Source organism: Hordeum vulgare, chromosome 4H, assembly GCF_904849725.1.
Source record: "Hordeum vulgare subsp. vulgare chromosome 4H, MorexV3_pseudomolecules_assembly, whole genome shotgun sequence".
Taxonomy (NCBI): Eukaryota; Viridiplantae; Streptophyta; class Magnoliopsida; order Poales; family Poaceae; genus Hordeum; species Hordeum vulgare.
This window is the reverse complement of record NC_058521.1, coordinates 257739059-257746900: the sequence shown is the minus strand read 5'-3', so window position 1 is coordinate 257746900 and position 7842 is coordinate 257739059.

The following is a 7842-nucleotide window of genomic DNA, read 5'->3' as shown; positions in this document are numbered from 1 at the left end:
AGGAGAAGAACTGTTGTTGATCCTCGTTTCCACACTAAGGATCAACAAGATTTCTATGAGAGAATGTTGCTTGACAAGAGTCTTGCAGCCAGTGATATGTGATATGTTGATTGGGAATATATCAATGCCGATGAGGACTACTTTCCTCATGTGAGAGAATATTTCAGGCTAGTTGATATTAAAGATTTTCTTGGCTGAGAGATGACTTCCTCGAACAATTAGATGATCATGCAATTCTATTCAACTGATCATTTTTATCCCGATGGAAGGATTGTATGGATGATACAAGGTCACCGGTATGAGTCTAGTGTAGTTGAGTGGTCCACTATCATTAGTGCCTCAAAGGCACAAGAGGGATATTTGGATGTGTATTCATAATCCAAGATGAACCACAATACAATGTCAAACATGTACAATCCAGTGCCCCATCAGTATGTGAAGATACACAAATTTGGCTCTATCTATTTTCTGCAAGCAGGAATACCTACTACGAACACCATTCTGAGACACATCCTGGTGCCTAAATCAGGAGATGATAAGATGATCACAGGTTATTCCATTAACATGCTACACCACTTAGACACCCACACCCGGTTCAGAGTGATGGACTTGATAGTAGAGGCTATCAGGAGGACTACTACAGTTCAGAAGAGATCTTGTGGGTATGCACCTTACATTCAGATGCTCATCAATTCCAAGATTGGCAAGCAAGCGTATCAACTTGATCGTCTGCACATGTCACTTCAGCTAGATTTCAAGGACAATGTAGTTGTGATGGACCCCAGCCATCCCAGCTTAGCTTCAGCACATGAGGCAGCAGAAGTAGTAGAGGCAGAGGTAGCTAGGAATGCTCCAACATGAGCTCCACAGCTCAGAACTAGAGAGGAGAAGATGTCTTTTCTTGTCAACACCTTCCAAGGGATGGAGAAGAAAATTTCAGAGATCTTGCTGAACCAGAAGATCCTTGAGAGGATCATGGAGACAAAATTCCATGACCTAGACGTTAAGGTGATGGAGTTGACTACCAATATTCAGCAGCTCCAACATGAAGTTGATTCTATGCAGATTCCCCATTCCACAAGTGATGATAAAGAGTGGCCTATTCCCACGACACTCAGTTCATGACCTAGGTCAGCAGATGTGCCAATTCCGGAAGCGAAACCAACTTCATCAGCTCAAGCTTCAGCACCTTCAGCTTCAGCTCTAACTCCTGCACTTCCAATGTCTACACCTATAGCTCTAGGGACATCCACGGAAGCCTTCGCTGATGCTCTTTTGTCCACTCCATCGACTCTCACCGGAGGAGATCGAGCTCGGAGTGACGCTTGGTTCTAGACCTTTGAAACTTTTGCTAACTTATTGCAAAAGGGAAGAAGTGTATAGATCAAATAGGGCCGAGAGAGAGAGAGAGAGAGCGAGGGATCTTTTGCATTTTATTTGCTCTCATTATATTTTACAAAACATTTGGTCTTTTGGATATTTTTAAACTTCGTTGTGTTTGATCATACGCTTTGATTGTTGATGCTACTACGTTAAACCATTAAGCTATCTACGTGATGATCATTCACTTATTCGTTTGGTGTTATGCGCATTACTATTTCTTCATATATTTTATGTGCACCACCAAGATGAATGTGACATGGAAGAGTGACCCATGATCCTAATTGATTATGCATTTGCATGCAAACACAAATAAAGGAATGTACAAATTTAGGGGGAGCTCTTGCTTTTCACATAATTCTCAAAGCGACGAGGCTAATCATTGATTATATCTTTCGTCGAAGCTTTGATCTATATTTTTTCATCAGTTACCAAAAGGGGGGAGACTGAAAGAACAATTGCTCCCTAAGGTGGTTTTCATAATTAATCACAACATATGTATCATTGAACTAATGATCTTATCCAAGTATATTTCAAAAAAGTTCAAAGTTGCATTGGCTAAAGGATTCCGAGGATAAATCCCTTGATGCAAGGAAAGGAATAGGATTGCCTCAAGATTCAAGCAAAAGGACTCTACATGTTACATTTGTGAGAAATCACTTTTGAATCCATAGGAAAGCCAATACTATTAAAAGGGGGTGAGGTATTATGATAAATTGGTTGCTCAAGTGCTTAGATAGCCAGCAAAAATATTCAGTCTCGCACAAATATATTTGTCCCAAGCCAACACAGCAAAATCGGTGCCACCAACTTTTCCCACTCGGCCCTACCGATTTTTCCAGAGACAGATCCTTTGCCAGAACATAATCTCTCAGTACCACTGAAAGCATGTGACCAACTTTCTATTAGGCATATTTCAAGAATCGGAATTTCTGAGTTTGAAATCGGTCTCATCTAGATTTGGAAACTTCCCTAGGTCATCGTATCGGTACGACCGAGATATATATATCTCGGTCTGACCAAGAATTTAAAATTTTCCACATTTAGTGCAACTCAGTACCATTGAGGTTCATTTCGGTGTCACTGAGTTGGGTAATAATGTTGCAACGGTCGGATTTTGGGGTATGCCTATATATACCCATCCACCTCCTCTCATTGCCAGAGGTAGAACTCAAAACACACACCCACTTACCAGATCCATATTTCAGAGAGAGAGCCACCTTCTCATGTGTTGAGATCAAGAGATTCTGATCCAACCATTTGAAACTTGATCTCTAACGTCCCAAAGTTGCTTTCCACAAATCAATCTTTGCTACCCATGCCAACTGTGTGAGAGAGTGATTGAGTGCTGAGGAGACTATCGTTTGAAGCACAAGAGCAAGGAGTTCGTCGTTCTACCGCATATATTACCTTTTGGAGGGTGGTGCCTCCTAGATTGGTTAGGTGTCTCTTGGGAGCCTCCTACTTCGTGTTTTGGAGTTGAACCAAGAAGTTTGTAAGGGAAAGGAGATCGCCTACTTTGAAAAGATCTACCGTGAGTGAGGCTAGTCCTATGTGGACGTAATCCATGGTGGAATAGACAAGGCGGCTTATTCATAAACCCCTGGTGGGTGGAGCCCTCCATGGACTCTCGCAGTCGTTACCCTCCGTGGGTTCAAGTCTCCACTAACGTGGACCTACTATAGCACTACTTATGGGAAGTGCGCAAAAATTGTCGTGTCAACCTTTGTGTTTGATCTTATTTCCCTACCCTCCACATTACATTTGCATGTCTTTACTTTTCGCTCCTATACTCTTAGTTACTAAAACTGGCCCACAACTAAAATTGGGAAAAGGCTAAGTTTTTAATTGGTCAAGTAGTCCAATCACCCCCCTCTATGCATACTCCGGATCATACATAGGCTCCTGCACCTGCCAAAAGCAAGCCCACGACCTCCCGCAAGAGTCATGACGAATCTGGGAAGCGCACCACTGAGCGGAGTGCACCCGTCGATGACTGACCCGAGACTTCTGCAGCCGGGGGCAAGAGAAACAAAGTGACCATCCCCAAGATGAAGAAAGTGGCTGCACAGGAGGATCATGAGGGAGGCACTTTCAACATAAGTGTCATCGCCGATAGCAAATCGGAAAGCACGCTCGTCTCCTTCCTACGGGAGAATGTCAATGTGTCATTGAAGAAATCAAGCTTTGGAGCGGCAAGAATTTGTCATTGAAGAAATCAAGAAGTTGTAAGTAGCATGGTTAGTCACGGGTATACTCCACCCAATATGGCTAGAGAATCTCGTGGTGGTGCACAAGGCAAGCGACACGTGGAGGCTTTGCATTGACTTCACACATGTGTACAAGGCTTGCCCGAAAGACCCCTTACCCTTGCCATGCATCGACCGGATCGTGGATTCGACTGCCAACTACGACCTATTGTCGTTCCTTGATGCCTACTCTGGTTATCATGAGATCTCCATGGTCGAGGAGGAAGAAGAGAAAACAGCCTTCATCACCCCTTGCAGCATGTACTTCTTCAGGCGCATGCCATTTGCCCTAAAGAGTGCGAGCTCCACGTTCGCGAGGGTCGACCAAATTGGCCTTGGCCACAGTTGCACAAAAATGTGGAAGTCTACCTGGACGACATTGTATTCAAAACCAAGAACAAGGCCACGTTGGTCCAAGACATGGAGGAGACCTTTGCAAACTTGCGCAAGATCAACTTGAAGCTCAACCACGAGTAGCGTGGGTTTGGTGTCCCGTCTGGTAAGCTCATTTGTTTCTTCATATCTCATTGTGGGATAGAAGCCAACCCCACCAATATTGAAGCCATTGAGAAACTGGAGGCCCCGAAGCGCGTCAAGGACGTCCGCTGGCTGGCGGGCTGTGTCGCTGCTCTCAGTAGGTTCATCTACAACTCCACGGAAAAGGTCGTGCCTTTTTCAAGATATGGAAGAAGGCAGGACCAACGGCATGGATTCTAGAAGTAGAAGAACTGTTGCAAGACCTGAATAAGTACCTGTATTCGGCCCCGGTCCTAGTCGTGCCTAGGCCCGAGGAACAACTGTTGTTGTATTTGGGAGGAACGAAGCACGTGGTGAGCGCCACACTAGTGGCAGAAAGGGTGGTCGAGGACGGCAAAACAGTGGCCTCTGCCCAGCTGTCGGCAGCCCCAAGTCAACCTCAATGAGAAAAGAACCCAAATCACAAGCGGCATAAGAAGCGGAACATTGGGCAGTGCAGAGGAAGAAGATGGTGGAGAAGCCGATATATTCTGGGATCCAGACATTGCTCTTTGGCCTCCTCATGGCCTCCCGCAAGGTATGTCACTACTTCCAAGCGCATTGCATCAAAGTTGTTACCCGCTTCCCACTACAGCATATCCTAAGGAACCCAGAAGCAACCATACGGATGGTCGAATGGTCCCTGGAGCTTGTTACTTTTGATCTGAACTTTGAGAACACACTAACCATCAAGACCAGAGCCCTGGCAAAGTTCATTGCCGAGTGGACGCCAACATCGGATGAAGAGGTGCCAGAGACAACCCTTCATGGCAAGGAAACCCACCATGCATGGATCATCTACTTTGATGGAGTTGTCTTGCTGCAAGGTGTCGGTGCCGGAGTGCTACTCATAGCAACCACCGGAGAGCACCTCAAATATGTGATCTAGAGGCAATTCCTCTAGGAGGTATTGACCAAAAATACGGCAGAGTACGAGGGTTTTCTTGCCGGGCTATGAGTAGCAACATAACTGGGATCAAGAAGCTAATAGTCGGAGGGGACCCAGAGCTAGTAGTGCACCAAGTCAACAAGGGATATCAAAGCCCCCTGATTGAAGTGTATGTTGACGAAGTGAGGAAGTAGGAGGAATGCTTCGACGTCCTACAAATGGAACACGTCCCAAGGATGGAGAACAACATCGATGATGACCTGTCATAGAAAGTAGCTCAGAAGTAACGTGTGGAACTAGGCACCTTCGTGTTGTGACTCACTCAGCCATCAGTTCCACCGTCAGGGCGGCAGGCCGAGAAGAGGAAGATCAGCTCCGGTGACTATTTGCCGGTAGAGCCACATGTGGCCGCCAAGAAGGTTGCCCATGATGACGAAGTGCTTGACGATGAGCGCCAAGCTCCGGCAGGACAAGCAATCCTTGCCATCGAAGATAGCGCTCCCGCGGCATAAGAGACGCCTTTAGTCCTTGTCTTTGAGCCCTAGGCTCCTGCATGGGCCAAGTAGATTGTCCGATACCTCTAGATAGGATACCTTCTTGAAGAGAAAGAGGAAGCCCAAAGAGTAGCCCGGCGGTCGAGCATGTACTAGTTCATGTACAACGATCTATACAGGAGGAGACCCAACGGGGTGATATTGAGGTGTATCACTCGGGAGGAAGGACCACGGCTATTGGTAAATATACACGAAGGAATATGTGGCTCCCACATAGGATCACGAGCCCTTTTCTGGAAGGCATTCCAGCAAGGTTTCTACTAGCCCACATCCCTTCAAGACGCCTTGGCAATGGTGACAACATGCGAAGCATGCCAATACAATACCAAGCACATACACTAACCAGTACAAGCCCTTCAATCCTTACCACTCTCCTGGCCATTCTCGGTCTGGGGGCTCGACATCGTCGCCCCCCCTCCCCCGTGCTACCGGGGGCTTCGTGTTCTTGTTCGTCATGGTTGACAAGTTCACGAAGTGGAGCGTGGTGGAGCCAGTGAGAAAGGTGACGTCGCTAGCAGCAGACAAGTTCCTTAGAGGGATTGTTTGCCGTTTCGGGGTCTCAAAAGGGATCATCACCGATAATCGTACGTAGTTCACCAGCAACACTTTCATGCAATATTAGTAATATATGGGTGCAAAGGTCTGCTTCGCCTTCGTTGCTCACCCCCAGGAACAACGGGAAAGTGCTACGGCAACTAAAGTCCTTCCCCGGCAACGTCAGGAATTCTTCTTGCTACTTCTCTTGCTTGCGTCGGTTTTTCCCTTGAAGAGGAAAGGGTGATGCAGCACAGGAGCCGTAAGTATTTCCCTCAGTTTGAGAACCAAGGTATCAATCCAGTAGGAGAATCTCGTCAAGTCCAGAGTACCTGCGCAAACACAAAAGAGCTTGCACCCAACGCTATAAAGGGGTTGTCAATCCCTTCAAGATTGCTTGCAAAGTGAGATCTGAAGGGGAAAAGTGCAACAAAGAAAAAGTGTAAGGCTGAAAATATGGTGTGGAGTAGACCCGGGGGCCATAGTGTTCACTAGAGGCTTCTCTCAAAATAGCAAATATCACGGTGGGTGAACAAATTACCGTCGAGCAATTGATAGAACCGCGCAAAGTCATGCCGATATCTAAGGGAATGATCATACATATAGGCATCACGTCCGAGACAAGTAGACCGATACTTTCTGCATCTACTACTATTACTCCACACATCGACCGCTATCCAGCATGCATCTAGTGTATTGAGTTCATGACGAACAGAGTAACGCCTTAAGCAAGATGACATGATGTACAGGGATAATCTCAAACCAATGATGAAAGCCCCATCTTTTTACCCTTGATGGCAACAACATGATGCGTGCCTCGCTACCCCTTCTGTCACTGGGTGAGGTCACCGCACGGTATGAACCCAAAACCAAGCACTTCTCCCATTGCAAGAATCATAGATCTAGTTGGCCAAACAAAACCCACAACTCAAAGAGAATTACAAGGATATCAAATCATGCATAAGAGAGATCAGAAGAAACTCAAATAAGATTCATAGATAATCTGATCATAAATCCACAATTCGTCGGATCTCGACAAACATACCGCAAAAGAAGATTGCATCGGATAGATCTCCATGAAGATCATGGAGAACTTTGTATTGAAGATCCAAGAGAGAGAAGAAGCCATCTAGTTCCTAGCTATGGACTTGTATGTCTATGGTGAACTACTCACGCATCATCGGAGAGGTCATGGTGTTGATGAAGAAGCCCTCCGTATCCGAATCACCCCTCCGGCAGGGCACCAGAACGTGCCCCAGATGGGATCTTGCGGAGACAGAAGCTTGCAGCGGTGGAAAAGTACTTTCGATGATCTCCTTATTTTTTATGGGATTTTAGGGAATATATAGGCGCAAAACCTAGGGCAAAGGAGGCTCACGGAGCCCACAAGCCAGTGGGAGCGGGCCCCCTGGCCGCGCCATGAGGGCTTGTGGGGTCCCGGGTGGCCCCCTGGCTGGATTCTCCGGCTTACCGATCTTTTTCTGTTCCGGAAAAAATCTTTTTGGCGGTTTCATTCCGTTTGGACTCCGTTCAAAATCCTCCTCTGAAAGGGGTCAAATACATGGAAAAAACAGGAACTGGCACTTGGCACTGAGTTAATAAGTTACTCCCAAAAAAATATATGAAAGGCATGCAAAACATCCAAAGTTTGACAAGATAATAGCATGAAACCATCAAAAATTATAGATACGTTGGAGATGTATCAAGCATCCCCAAGCTT